Source organism: Macrobrachium rosenbergii, chromosome 31, assembly GCF_040412425.1.
Source record: "Macrobrachium rosenbergii isolate ZJJX-2024 chromosome 31, ASM4041242v1, whole genome shotgun sequence".
NCBI classification, from domain to species: Eukaryota; Metazoa; Arthropoda; class Malacostraca; order Decapoda; family Palaemonidae; genus Macrobrachium; species Macrobrachium rosenbergii.
Genome location: NC_089771.1, coordinates 5,850,630 through 5,866,512, shown reverse-complemented (window position 1 = coordinate 5,866,512; position 15,883 = coordinate 5,850,630).

The following is a 15,883-nucleotide window of genomic DNA, read 5'->3' as shown; positions in this document are numbered from 1 at the left end:
ATACATAAATATTTGATGGTTATTCTAGATGATATATTGTCATATAACTTGTATATATCCTTCCTTCCAGCTGCAACTTCCTACCGTTGCATCATATATATATATAATATTTATATCATTTAATTTATATAGGTGATCTTACCATTAATATTTTTATATCTCGATTTAAGTATTTCATACAACGGTATTTTTTTTTAAGTATCATATGTATGACTTATACAACGTGTTCGGAACTTTGTCTTTTATATTGCTTTTAGTTTTCCGTAAATATAAAACTATATAGATATATATTTCTCTGTCCGTCCGCACTTTTTTCTGTCCGCCCTCAGATCTTAAAAACTACCGAGGCTAGAAGGCTGGAAATTGGTATGTTGATCATCTACCTTCCAGTCATCAAACATACCAAATTGCAGCCCTCTAGCCTCTGTAGTTTTTATTTTATTTAAAGTTAAAATTACCCACGATCATGCGTCTGGCTCCGCTATAGGAGCCAACAACACAGGCCACCACCGGGCCGTGGGTGAAAGTCTCATGGGCTGCGGCTCAAAGTTTCATTGGCCGTGACTGAGAGTTTCATATAGCATTATACGCTGTACAGAAAACTCGATTGCGCCGAAGAAAGTTCGGCGCCTTTTTTACTTAGTTATTTATTATTTCTGGAATATTTAATATGAAAATGTGTATTTTAAATATCTTGCTGTCAGGTTTTTCAAAAAAGGTTGACTTAACAAATTTCTATCATTGGATTTTGAAAAGTATTCAGCTTCCATTTGATTTTATTTATTGTATCATTTGATTTATTTATGCTGTCGCTCATAAATAGGTCTCTTTTATTGTTGTATGCTTGCGAAACGCTTTTATGATAGTTTTTGTTTTAATTTTTTTTTTGTAGGAAGTACTTTTTTTAATACCAGAAATGTTTTATTTTATTTATTGCATTTTTTAATTATATTTATTCTGTAGCACATAAACAGGTCTTCTTTTTATTACTGTATGCTTACGATATTATGTGTGTTAGTTTTTCTTTTAATTTTTTTTTCTGTGGGAAGTACTTTTTTTATACCAGAAATGTTCCACTCAAACTATCATGGAAGGTTATACCAACACACTCGACCTTCTAGTTTTTATTTTGTATGTCAACATAATTATTTAGTAGAAGACTCATATTATATTTTTTCCCATCTCTTGCCATTTAATGTTGAAGTCTTTTTCTCATTATCTTATATATTAAGGTTTCATCCTCATCTGAAAAAGAGAGTATATATTCACATATAAATATATATAATATATATAAAATATATATGTATTATATATGTTAAATTTCTCTAATATTTAGTACTTATTACCTGGCCTCTTCTAATTTTAAAGAGTCATGAGCGTGTTGCAGAATATCTGCTTCACTATTCTTCTGAGGAACCGCAGCGTCACGTTCCTGGTGTCGGAAAATCTACATTAGTTCCGTTGCTGAGTGGAACAGACTGTTCCACTCTTTTGAAATAGAACTAATATAGATTTTGTGACAGCAGGAACACGCATGTGACTTTAAAATTAAGGAGGCCGTCAGTTGCATATTTTCATATATTTCTTCTGTATGCCCAGTGTCACATTTTCAGTCGAATTACCGAAAAGGACTAAGAGGAGAGGTTAAAACCCATTAGGATTTGATCTTTAGTTTCTCACAAGATCTTAAGGAGTGCAGTTCTAGTTTCGTACGTCTGGTGGTTGCAATGGACTGACTGTGCATTGCTGTTGCATTCTACATTCTCCAGGCGCATTTCAGCGCGTTCCTTGCTCATGTCTATTCTTAGAGAGGGTGTTCTCTCTCTCTCTCTCTCTCTCTCTCTCTCTCTCTCTCTCCCTTCATAAGAAATTCTCTCTCTCTCTCTCTCATAAGAAATCTCTCCTCTCTCTCTCTCTCTCTCTCTCTCTCTCTCTCTCTCTCTCTAAGAAATTCTCTCTCTCTCTCTCTCTCTCTCTCTCCTTCTCTCTCTCTCTCTCTCTCTCTCTCTCTCCTTCAAGAAATTCTCTCTCTCTCTCTCTCTCTCTTCTAAGAAATCTCTCTCTCTCTCTCTCTCTCTCTCTCTCTCTCTCTCTCTCTCTCTCTCTCTCTCTCTCTCTCTCTCTCTCATAGGAAATTGTATCTCTCTCTTTTTCTCTCTCCCTCATAAGAAATTCTCTCTCTCTCTCTCTCTCTCTCTCTCTCTCTCTCTCTCTCTCTCTCTCTCTCTCTCTCTCTCTCTCTCTCTCTCTCTCTCTCTCGGGAAGCCGAAATCAGCTTAAAAGCCTCACCGTGTTGATCTGTGCTTGGAAACAGGGTATCGTCTTCACAGACGACGCCTCAGCGCAGAAGCTAAGATAATGATTCCTGGCGCTCGAGAGATCTTCTAAAACTCATGGAACAAGAGGGGCACGATGCTTTGAGGGTCATTGCTGTGACGTAGTAGTGGAATTGGCGGGGGTAAACCCAGGCAAGTCTTTAAAAAAAAAAAAAGAAAAAGGTTAAAAAAGATCAGGAGAAAAATACAGTTCAGTTGCTCTACATTTTGGAGAACAGGAAATGACTGACGTGTCCTGAATGATTTCTTTTTTGTGTTAAAAGACGGAAATGAGGTCGTGCTATCCTCCTTTGAGAGCTATGGTTCTTCTTCTTCTTCTTCTTCTTCTTCTTCGTCTTCTTCTTCTTTCTTCTTCTTCTTCTTCTTCTTCTTCTTATTATTATTATTATTATTATTATTATTATTATTATTATTATTATTATTATTATTATTATTATTATTATTTTTATTATTATTATTTTGATTTTGATTTTTATTTTTTTTTTTTTTAATTTTTATTTTTTATTTTTAAATTTTTATTATTATTATTATTATTATTATTATTATTATTATTATTATTATTATTATTATTATTATTATTATTATTATTATTTTATTTTGATTTTGATTTTGATTTTTTAATTTTTTAATTTTTTTATTATTATTATTATTATTATTATTATTATTATTATTATTATTATTATTATTATTATTATTATTATTATTATTATTATTATTATAATACAGAAGTTGAACCCTATTCATGTGGAACAAGCCCATCACAGGGGCCATCGACTTCGAATTCAAACTTCCAAAGAATATTAGTGTTCATTAGAAAGTAACAGATGGAAATGCAGAAAGAAGAGACCGCTTATTAAAAAAGAGAAAAAAATAAATTAACAGATTAACAAGTAAATAGATAGAAATGCAAGTAAATGATTAAAATACAGGGAGAATTTGAGCAGGCTAAAAAGGAATCTCGAGTCAGCATCCAGAATTGCGGAGCGTGGAATCATAGTGTGGCATTCTCTCCTCGTGTCTCCCCCCCAGAGGGTCGAGCAAGCAAAACAACAGCTTCCCAAACAGGAATTCCCCAGGGGCTGTCTTGGTCTTTCCAAGCACCAAAGCAAGCAGATTTGCTTTGTTTCAAAACGTGAGCTGTAGTGGGAGTCGATTGGAGAATAGGAACTTATGTTGGTATTAATAACATAAAGATTATTTCCAGTCTTTTTCACTGATCAAATAGCTTCTCACATAGGAATTCCCCAGGGGCTTTCTGAGTCTTCCCAAGCAAGCAAGCAAGCAAGCAGATTTGTTTAGTTTTAAAAGGGACTGTTAACATACCATAAGAAAGGTTATTTTATTCTTCTTCACTGATCAAATAGCTTCCCACATAGGAATTCCCCAGGGGCTTTCTGAGTCTTCCCAAGCACCAAAGCAAGCAGATTTGCTTTGTTTCAAATGTGAGCAAGCCTAGTCAAGGAGATTTGCTGGTATTTTGAAAGTGAGCTGTGATCAAATAGATCAGACATTGTTTCCCAGCATCAAAAGGTGTTGAGCTGTAGTGGAGTCGATTAAATAACAACAAGACAGGCTTATTTTCAATCTTCTTCACTGATCAAATAGCTTCTCACATAGGAATTCCCCAGGGGCCTTCTGAGTCTTCCTAAGCAAGCAAGCAAGCAGATTTGCTTTTATTTCAAAAGTGGGATTTGCTTAATTTTAAAAGGGAGCTGTTAACATAACATAAGAATGGCTATTCTCAATCTTCTCCACTGATCGTATGACTGGGTTATGAACAGGCATAGCCACCCTTGACTGGAGTTTCTTACCTGTTCTTATCACAATTCGTCCCTGTTTGGACCAACCTGCGTGTACCATTTTTTTTTTTTTATGTTTTTGAGTTTTCCAGTCGAAGTGTCCGTTTTTGTTACTCGACAACATATCAAAATTTCAGCTGTCAGCTTCGTCAGATTTTCCAACTAAAATCCCCCCCAAAAATGAGTTGATGAGCTCTGAATAATATCAAAATCTTTGAGGCTTACTTTCTCAGAAAGAGGAAAAAGTGGCTTGCGCCAGTTCGTCAAACTACTGACGAATTGTCAAGTCGAAACGTGTCTTCTTGAATTTCCCCACCTTTTAGAAACAGACGGACACTTGTATCTGCATCCAGCCTTTCACCGAGGCAATATTTCTGGATCGAGGTCTGAGTAAAGATAAAAAAAAATCTCCTATTAAAGTTTCTTGTCAGTTCGTGAAAGTATCGTGTACAGTATAACCGACCTTCATTTTCGCACTGAAATTTCACTTTATTTCCACCTATCACGAGGCGTTGGCCAACCTGTTGGATTCGTTGCTGTAGGCTGTGAGCTAGCCTTATGCCAGCACAGACTGTAGCCCCTGGGTTAACCCTTGCTGTGTATTTTATAGTGGAATACTTCTATACATAAAACACCTTTGTGTTGCATATGACATCATTTGAAGAACGTGAAGGCGTCGAATGCTGACGATCTGACACATTTGTTCGTCGATTTGAATGTGCTGTCGACTCCTGTTTTGTCAGATTTTCGGACCACTAAATTAAAATGATTTATCCCGTCGCGTCGATATATCTATTCGGGTGTATCGTTTTTACCTTCTGTTCCCTCGCAGTTACCTGTTTGTTTATCGCCTTTTTCTACAACTGGCCACAACTAAATTGTCCCCGTAGGGAGCTGTTGCCGTCAGTTCGCCTCACGGGGTGCACTGTCAGCATAACTAAAAGGTCTTTGTATGGTGCAACTGCGAGGTTTTCCTCCTGTTACACCTGTCAGACCTTTTACTCTCAGTTTCCTTTCCAGCGCTGAATGACCTCACAGGTCGCAGTGCTTATTATTATTATTATTATTATTATTATTATTATTATTATTATTATTATTATTATTATTATTATTATTATTATGTGATTACGATGAAAATAAATATTATTATTATTATTATTATTATTATTATTATTATTATTATTATTATTATTATTATTATTATTATTTATGTGCCAACGAGAAAATAGCAGAAGTATCACTGGCGCAGAGAATCTCACTCACCCGTTATAGTTTGACCCGAGGGCATCTGGGGTATGTTACCTTGAAGGACGCCACAACAGAAGCCCCAAAAAAAAAAGAAAGAAAGAAAAAACGTTTCTCCCTAAATATATATGCGATATTTCCATCACGCATTTCTAAATACAAGGACATTTTTTTTTTATAGATCAATTAAGTCATTCTCAAATGGTTTGTTTCAAAGTCAGTGGGACCCATCTCGTGAATAATAATAATAATAATAATAATAATAATAATAATAATAATAATAATAATAATAATAATAATAATAATAATAATGCTTATTTTTATCGTAATCACACGAATAAAAATATTATTATTATTATTGTTTTTATTATTATTATTATTATTATTATTACTATTATTATTATTATTATTATTATTACTATTACAAATGGTAATAATTGTTTTTCTTCTTATCACATGAATAATAATAATAATAATAATAATAATAATAATAATAATAATAATAATAATAATAATAATTGTGGTACTGCTTTTTCTCGTTACCTCGTGAATAATAATAATAATAATAATAATAATAATAATAATAATAATAATAATAATAATTTTTGGCCATCTTGCTTTTCTCTTGCTCTCTAGTTTTGAGAAGAACGCTAACAGTATTTGAAATCTGCAAATGGTTAATGATTTATCGTTAATATTAAAGGATGCCATTTTTAACTTCGAAAAATAAATTTACCTTTATATAAAATTTGTATATAAAATTTTATGTAAAAATAAAATTGGTTGCGTTCTTGTTTAGTTTTTGACAGACAGCTAAAACTGTAATTTAAAACCTCACAATAATTGTTTTTCTTATGCCCAAAGCAAAATGCGAATTCCGTCTGTAAGATATTTAATTCTCTCTCTCTCTCTCTCTCTCTCTCTCTCTCTCTCTCTCTCTCTCTCTCTCTCTCTCTCTCTCTCTTAATTCTGTTAATAAATGTCTTAGTCACCTCCTAGTAATTGTGTTTCCTATGTCCGAAGCAAATTGAGAATTCTCTCTGTAAGATATTTTCTCTCTCTCTCTCTCTCTCTCTCTCTCTCTCTCTCTCTCTCTCTCTCTCTCTCTCTCTCTCTCTCTCTCGTTTATTCTATAAGTGTTTCAGCATCATTGTTGTCAACACATATCTTTGTAAACAGTAGCAGAGTCATTTAATTATTACAGTAGAAAAGGAAATAGAGCCACATAACTCTTCTTCTTCTTCTTCTTCTTCTTCTTCTTTCGACCTTATCAGTCCCACTGTATAGCAGGGTCGGCTGCTCCAGTCAACCTTTTCTCCATCTATTTCTGTTCCTTGCATCATCTTCTCCCAGTCCTACCTCACCCATATCCTTCCTCCTCACCATCACTGGCATGTTCTTGGCTCTCTGATGGGTTCCACCTCCTCTCTCTTATTACATGGCCTTAGTGTCTCAGACGAGCTTGCCTAGCCTTCTCCTGTACATTATATATACCACACATTCTTCTTATATGGAGCCATATAAGTATTAGAAACGAATCAATAACGAGAAGTGAATCCACTGAAGCTGGATGTATGAACTATACCTACAGCTGTTGAGAAATGAATATAAATCGAGGTAATGTTTCGTGACCTTTGAAGCTTGAAGATTCAGCGTCCACAACACTAACATGAAAACTGTTCCACAGTTTTGCAGTGTAATCAGTAAACTGTACCTTCGTTCATATTCCTCTTTTTTCCATCTTACTTTCCTCAAGCCTCTCTTACCAACTGTTAGTCTTGTTCTTTCTTTCATAACCTACCTATATGAAAGAAAGAACAAGACCAACATAAATAAGTAAAAACAGAGTGAGGAAAACCAGTTGTCCAAACTAGGCTATAAACAATTTCACTGAGGACGATTGAGTATTTAACGACGGTACAGTCTTCTTGATAATTATAGATTCTAGGATGGTTAAGTCGTTGTTGTTCTGCACTTGGCCTAAGATGGAAAAATCCTTGCCGTCAATATAAGTTTTACATAATTTTGAATGATTTCGTATATTTGATTGCTCAGGATTAGATAACCTGCTACCTGTTCTATGACTTATGCCCCTGTGGGAATCTATGCGGACCTTCAACAGCCTCCTCGTGCATCCCACGTATATCCCGTGATCACATCCCGGGCAAGTATACTTGTAAACAACGCTGGATGAAAGCAGAGGACTGAGCCGGTCTTTGACTCTGAACAGAGACCCTATTGTTAAGGGATTTTTCGGGATGATTTTCAGATTTAAAATCCCGAAATAGTTTCAAATTGATAGGCAGCTACAAAAACACCATTAGGAATAAAATAGTTAGAAACAAAAAGTCGGTAGAGGGGGAAGAGATTAGAGGGGTGGTTTATATGGCAGCGTGTCTAGACTGTGAAGAAGGGTACTATGGCGAAACTGGCAAATCATGTAAAGAGCGAAGCAAACAACATCTGCAGAACATAAGGCATTATAATCAGACGTCGGCAGTTGCCAAACACTGTTGGGAAAATGATCGCAGAATAGACTGGGAAAATATGAGTTTTCTGTACAGGAACACCAACAAAACATCTAGACTGGTTGTAGAGAACGCCTTCATAACTTGCGCCAACAACACGATGGCAGGGAACACCGGAAACGGCTTTGAAGACAGCATATCTAGAAAAATCGTATACTCCACAGTAGCAAGGAAACGAAGAAAAAACGCAAGAGAACGCACGGAAAACGGTCACCTGGGAGGAGGGATCAGAGAAAGACCAAGGTCAAGAGGGGGTGGAGGTCACACAGGAAGAGCTAGGCGATTATAGGATTAAAAGTACCCAGCACACAGATATAAATACAGCCGGACTACGCGTCTGCTCATTGTACGGATACTTGATAATGTGGACTGATTGTCCAAGAAAGCTTGTAACTTTTGAATAAAAACTCCATTAGATACCATTCAGTTTGAATGAGGTCCTTTTTAGTAATATATATATATATGTATATATATATATATATATATTTATATATAAATATATATATATATATATATATATATATATATATATATATATATATATATATATATATATATATACTATTTATCACATCACCATATTCATATGTAAATATATTCATATATAATATATTTTCATATATGTTATTTTTAGTTGATAAAAATTCCCCTTCATAACTATATATGAAAATATATTACATATAGAGTGAATTGATATTAAAGGACGTTTGTAGCTTTCTGATTATATATATATATATATATATATATATATATATATATATATATATATATATATATATATATATATATATATATATATATATATATATATATATATAATGTATATGTGTATATGTATATATATATATGTATGTAAATATATATATATATATATATATATATATATATATATATATATATATATATTTATATATATATATATATATATATATATATATATATATATGTTTATATATATATATATATATATATATATATATATATATATATATATATATATGTATATATATGTACATGTATATATAAATATATATATATATATATATATATATATATATATATATATGTATGTATGTATATTGTATATTTATGTATATATATGCATATATAAATATATACTCACACATACATGATCTATATATACTGTATGTGTGTGTATATATATATATATATATATATATATATATATATATATATATACATATATATATATATATATATACATACACGATCTTAGCTTGATAATGAATAATATTGCAAGGCCAAGCAGAACATTTTATTTTGCAAGTTTATATATATATATATATATATATATATATATATATATATATATATATATATATATATATATAAATAAAGATATTGTTATAAGGAATCTTTTAAGATAATCTGATGACTTGATATATAATTGTGGTTAAAGAGATATTCAAAATATAATACCATGCAATAGTGTTTCCATAAATATGTGTTTAAAATTTAGTATAATCTTCCACGTTGGTTTGCAAACACATAAAGTGCGGTACAAGAATAAATAATATTTTCGAGCGTATGTAAAGGTACAAATAAACAAATGTCTCTACATACATAAATGTGGATACTATTAAGTTTGAGTGTATGAGTGTGCGTCCAAATGGTCCACGCTGATATACGCCTTGAGGTTCGCGTTGGGCAGGGCCTCGGCGACTTGGGCAAGCGTGTTACTCCGCCTTCGCTGGACGCTCTCGTGTCCTCCAAGGGGCGCGATGTACCCGGCGGTTTGGGGCGTGCAGTCTGGTCCCTGCTGGCTCGTGCAATCCTTCTCCCGCTGGAGGAGAGTATATTGGCTATTCAGGGTCGGTTTCCTGTGATGAACATCTACATAATGTTGATTTCCATGAGTCAGTAGACGTCTCCGAAGGGTCGTTGTAGTGCGCCAAGTTCCTCGTTGGACGAGTCGGGAGAGTTCCCGGTTAGCACCCTGCTAGGCCAAGTTCGAGTCTCCGGCCGGCCAGTGAAGAATTAGCGGAATTTATTTCTGGTGATAGAAATTCATTTCTCGGTATAATGTGGTTCGGATTCCGCCATAAGCTGTAGGTCCCGTTGCTAGGTAACCAGTTGGTTCTTAGTCACGAAAAATAAGTCTAATCCTTCGGGCCCTTTCTAGGAGAGCTGTTAATCAGCTCAGTGTCTGGTTAAACTAAGGTACACTTAACTTAATGTAGTGTGCCAAATGTAGTTTTGGCTGTGAGATTTACACGTCTCTGGACAAGTCAGTTTGTAAACTACGTTCGTGCACATCTCCTCGGTGTTGGATTGGTAAAATTCGTCCATTTTCTTTTTTGATCTGCCTAGCCGTTGTTTGTCAGCAATTGGCGAATTCGGTCAAGTCTTCAGATTATCTTTAAAAATCAGTTGTAACAATATCTTAACTTTCTTCCAGCGGGTTTTTTTTATTTATTGTACCAACCATTGCATTTCCTCAAGTTAACTATTGTTATTCGTTTTTGGCGTCAATCGTAATGTGATTTCTTATTCTGTTTCTCTAGATTTCTTAATATATTTCTTAATATATAACTTAGAAAGCCAACCTGCTCAATGTTTGGGAGAACACTGAATATATTTACTTATCTGCAGCACAGTGCATCTTATTGGTGACAGACAGGCAGTCATATTTCTCATTATTACCTGCATTTCTCTCTCTCTCTCTCTCTCTCTCTCTCTCTCTCTCTCTCTCTCTCTCTCTCTCTCTCTCTCTCTCTCTCATTTTTGAATATATCTTGCTTCTCTGATATGTCTGTATCGAATGCATCTTGTTTAAGGAAGGGGGTCAAGATGATATTTGACACTTAGACAGAAATAAGGAAATTTATTTTTATATATTAATGCTAGATTTTTCTGCCACGAATAAAATTGAATAAAACTGAATAGTGCATTTAATCTGTTTAAGTATTTCATTAGGATATGATTAATAAGAAAATTTCATTGAGAAATTTGGCATTATTTTATTGTTAATTAGCATAAAAAAATAGTGTCTGGCCTAAAAAAAAGTATACATTTTAACTCAATTTATGTTTCTCATTTGTACAGGATTAATGAAAAAAAAATTAATGAAAAACTCGAAATTCTTCTATTAATTAGTATAAAAAATAGCATCTGGCCTTAAAAATTATACATTTGAACTCGATTTAGGTTTCTCATTTGTACAGGATTAATGAAAAACAAAATTTTAATGAAAAGCTCGAAATTCTTCCATTATTCAGTATAAAAAATAGTATCTGGCCTTAAAAAATTTTACATTTTAAGACTCTTGCAAAAGAGCCATTGAATTATAGCGCTGAATCATCAGTCTCATCTTGAAGAACATTTGAAACTTAATCTCGGCCGTGTGGGTTACTGTGGCATTGTTAATGAGTGAGTCAGTCAGTGATTGTGAAGATCCTTCATTACTGCAAATAAAAATAGGGATTAATGGGTGAGTGAGTGAAGATCCTTCATGCCTGCAAATACAAAGAGGGATTACTAGAGTGAGTGAGTGAAGATCCTTCATGACTGCAAATAGAAACAGGGATTAATGAGTGAGTCTGTGAGTGAGTGAGTGAAGATCCTTCATGGCTGCAAATAGAAACGGGGATTAATGAGTGAGTCAGTGAGTGAAGGTCCTTCATGACTGCAAATAGAAACGGGGATTAATGAGTGAGTCTGTGAGTGTGAAGATCCTTCATGACTGCAAATAGAAACGGGGATTAATGAGTGAGTCAGTGAGTGAGTGAGTGAAGATCCTTCATGACTGCAAATAGAAACGGGGATTAATGAGTGAGTCAGTGAGTGAGTGAGTGAAGATCCTTCATGACTGCAAATAGGAACGGGGATTAATGAGTGAGTTGGTGAGTGAAGGTCCTCCATGACAGCAGATAGAAATAGGGATTAATGGGTGAGTCAGTGAGTGAGAAGGTCCTTCATGACTGCAAACAGAAATGGGTAATAAGTGAGTCAGGTGAAGATCCTTCTTGACTGCTAATAGAACCTAGGAATGAGTCTTGACGAGTCAACATATGTATGTATGTATAGATATATACACGTCCTACATAATGCATATAGGGATTACTGAGTGAGAAATAAGATAAAAATCCACTGCAAATAGAAACGGAAACGCTGGAGTGCTGAGTGAAGGTCCTTTGACCGATCTGTTAATGAGTCCTTTGCTTAGTGAGCAGACTGAAGAAGAAATACAAAAGGTAAGTCATAAAAGGTGAAGATCCTCGTGTAATGACAGGGATGAGTATTGACAAGGAAAAAATGTATGTATGTGGATATATACACACATATATACATATAATATGTATATATATAACTGCCAAAACAGGGTTGAATATTCAAGAGGTTTTACAAAATATTTAACCCTGTTTTGGGAGTTCTACTAATTCTTCAATTGTGTTGGATTCCAGGTACATATTTTTTCCTTTGTAATCCCCATCTGTCATTTACACGAGCTTTCTTTGTAAACTTACTTTTGTATTTCTTCAGTCTGTAAGCAAAGGACGACAGACAGTCGAAAGGCCTCACACTCCAGTGTTTCCCTTTCTTTCGTGGATTTTATCTTTATTTATATATTCATCACGTTCCATATTTTCGTGGTTCAGTTATACATATATGTATACATATGCATACATACATACATACATACATACATACATACATACATACATACATACATACATACATATACATATGTCCAATCCGATGAGTCAGGGATAACAGGGCGTACTGATTTATATACGTTATAAAAGAGGTGAATTTTATTGTACATTTAAATCTCTCCTAAATAATTCATACCGCTACTACCAGTAATAACACAGATGAAAGTGATTATGATATGCAAAGAATATGTGACGCTGGAATCAGCGAGAATTAGCGAAAGACGAATAAAAAGAAAATGCACTTACCCAGCAGGAAAATCTAAAAAAAAAAATTTATCTTTCTCAAACAACTAAAATAATTCTGCTAATCTCTGGAGCCTTGCAAAATATATATCTTTTTCCAGCAGTTGCAAAGATTCTTCCAATCACGAGCACTGCGGAATATTCTCAAGTGAACTGTTCTTAAGTGACATCGTACCAACTCCATCGTGTTGCGAGGAATCACTGTAGGTATATTGATCACAAGTATAGCTTCGACCGACGACTCCTGACGTCTGAATAGGCTCAGGATAAACCCTGATTTCACTTTTATATTCCAGTAGAAGTTATCGCAGTTCTCGTGCTGGTAGATATGGGCGGAGTTTGGCCGTCAGTTGCCAAATTTTGGGTGCTTGGGATAGGAACGTGTGTCCTCGGAAAGTAATATGCTAATGATTCGATTTGCGTAAGAGACACCGAGGTATTTATATGAAGTGAGGTCATTTATGGTCAGTACAATATCTGCTTGCTTTAGAGAAGGTACCAGTTGTATATGACAGGTATTTGTTTATTCCTTTCTCGGGGAAACTGAAGTACTACCGTATAACTGGTGATAGTTATATCTCTCTCTCTCTCTCTCTCTCTCTCTCTCTCTCTCTCTCTCTCTCTCTCTCTCTTATTCTTAAAAATATGTTGCTTAATGCTGACAGACAGGCTGTGGTATTTCTCATTATTACTTGCATTCTCTCTCTCTCTCTCTCTCTCTCTCTCTCTCTCTCTCTCTCTTTTTTAAATATATCTTGCTTAATGCTGACGGACAGGCAGTGATATTTCTCATTATTACCTGCATTTTTTTTTGCTCTCTCTCTCTCTCTCTCTCTCTCTCTCTCTCTCTCTCTCTCTCTCTCTCTCTCTCTCTTTCTTTTTAAATATACCTTCCTTAATGCTGACAGACAGGCAGTGATATTTCTCATTATTGCCTGTATTTCTCTCTCTCTCTCTCTCTCTCTCTCTCTCTCTCTCTCTCTCTCTTTTAAATATCGCTCCATCATTACAAGACTGTCGTAACTCTCTTGATTTTTCATTTTAAATATATCTCGCTTCTCAAAACTGATACGTCTGTGATGGAGCGATATGTTTCTTGTTTAAGGAAGCGGGTCAAGATGATATTTTACACTGAGACGAAAACAAATTCGTTTTTATATGTTAATGCTGGGCTTTTCTACCATGAATAAAATTTAATAAAGTTGAAAAATGCGTTTTTACTCAATTAAGGATTTTCATTAGGTTAGGGTTAATAAGAAAATTACTACGAAAAACTCGAAATTCTTTTATTATTCAGTATAAAAAAAATAGTATCTGGCCTTAAAAAATTGTACATTTCAACTCAGTTTAGGTTTCTCATTTGTGCAGGATTAATGAAAAAAATGTCAAGGAAAAACTAGAAATTCTTTCATTATTTAGTGTAAAAAATAGTATTTGGCCTTAAGAGATTTCACATTTTAAGACTCTTGCAAAAGAGCCATTGAATTAATGCACAGAATCATCAATCAGATCTTGAAGAACATATGAAACTGACTTTTGCCCATATGGGTTACATTGTTGTATTGTTAATGAGTGAGTGAGTCAGTGAGTGAAGATCCTTCCTGACTGCAAATAAAAATAGGGATTAATGAGTCAGTGAGTGAGTGAAGATCCTTCATGACTGCAAATAAAAATAGAGATTAATGAGTTAATGAGTGAGTGAAGATCCTTCATGACTGCAAATAGTAATAGATAATAATGGGCGAAGGTCCTTCATGACAGCAAATATAAATAGGGATTGATGAGTAAGTCAGTGAGTGAAGATCCTTCCTGACTGCAAATAAAAATAGGGATTAATGAGTCAGTGAGTGAGTGAAGATCCTTCATGACTGCAAATAAAAATAGAGATTAATGAGTTAGTGAGTGAGTGAAGATCCTTCATGACTGCAAATAGAAATAGATAATAATGGGCGAAGGTCCTTCATGACAGCAAATATAAATAGGGATTGATGAGTAAGTCAGTGAGTGAAGATCCTTCATGACTGCTAATGGAACCTAGGGATGAGTACTGACGAGTCCTCTTGAGCACCAGTGGAAAGTGGATGGCGGTGAGTAAAGCGGCGTCTTCAGGGACCAGGGACTCCGGAGGGCACGAAATTGCCAAAATTGGAGCCCTGTTTGTCACGATCTTGGAACGCTCCTCGACCTGCGTGGTGATGACCATTTCCAAACCTCGTGCCCCTGCCTCCTCCGAGTCCTGGCCTCCCTCGGCCTCCTTTACCTCCTCTTGCTCCCCCTCCTCGTCCTCCCCCTCCTCGTCCTCCCCCTCCGAGTCCTCCCCCTCCTCGGCCTGGTATTGGGCTCGCAAGGGCCGAGGATCCAGGTCCTGGAATCACTAAATCGGATCACAGAAGGAGGCAAAACGCCAGTATCACGAGGATCTGGTGAGGTAAATAACAACATGTATTTATGTATGTATATATATATATATATATATATATATATATATATATATATATATATATATATATATATATATATATATATACACACACATACATAGGTACATATACACATGTACATTCCGGTGAGTCAGGAAAATCTAAAATATTTTCTTTCTCAGAGAACTCAAATGATTCTGCTAATCTCAGGAGCCGTGCAAAAAAATACATATATCTCTCTCCAGCAGTTGCAAACATTCTGCCAATCACAGAAGCGCTGCAAAATATTCTCAAGTGAACTATTCATAAGTGACATCTTAACAACTTCATCGTGTTGCGAGGAATCACTGTAGGTATATTGATCACAAACATAGCTTCGACCGACGACTCCTGACGTCTGAATAGGCTCAGGATAAACCCTGATTTCACTTTTATATTCCAGTAGAAGTTATCGCAGTTCTCGTGCTGGTAGATATGGGCGGAGTTTGGCCGTCAGTTGCCAAATTTTGGGTGCTTGGGATAGGAACGTGTGTCCTCGGAAAGTAATATGCTAATGATTCGATTTGCGGAAGAGACACCGAGGTATTTATATGAAGTGAGGTCATTTTTGGTCAGTACAATATCTGCATGCTTTAA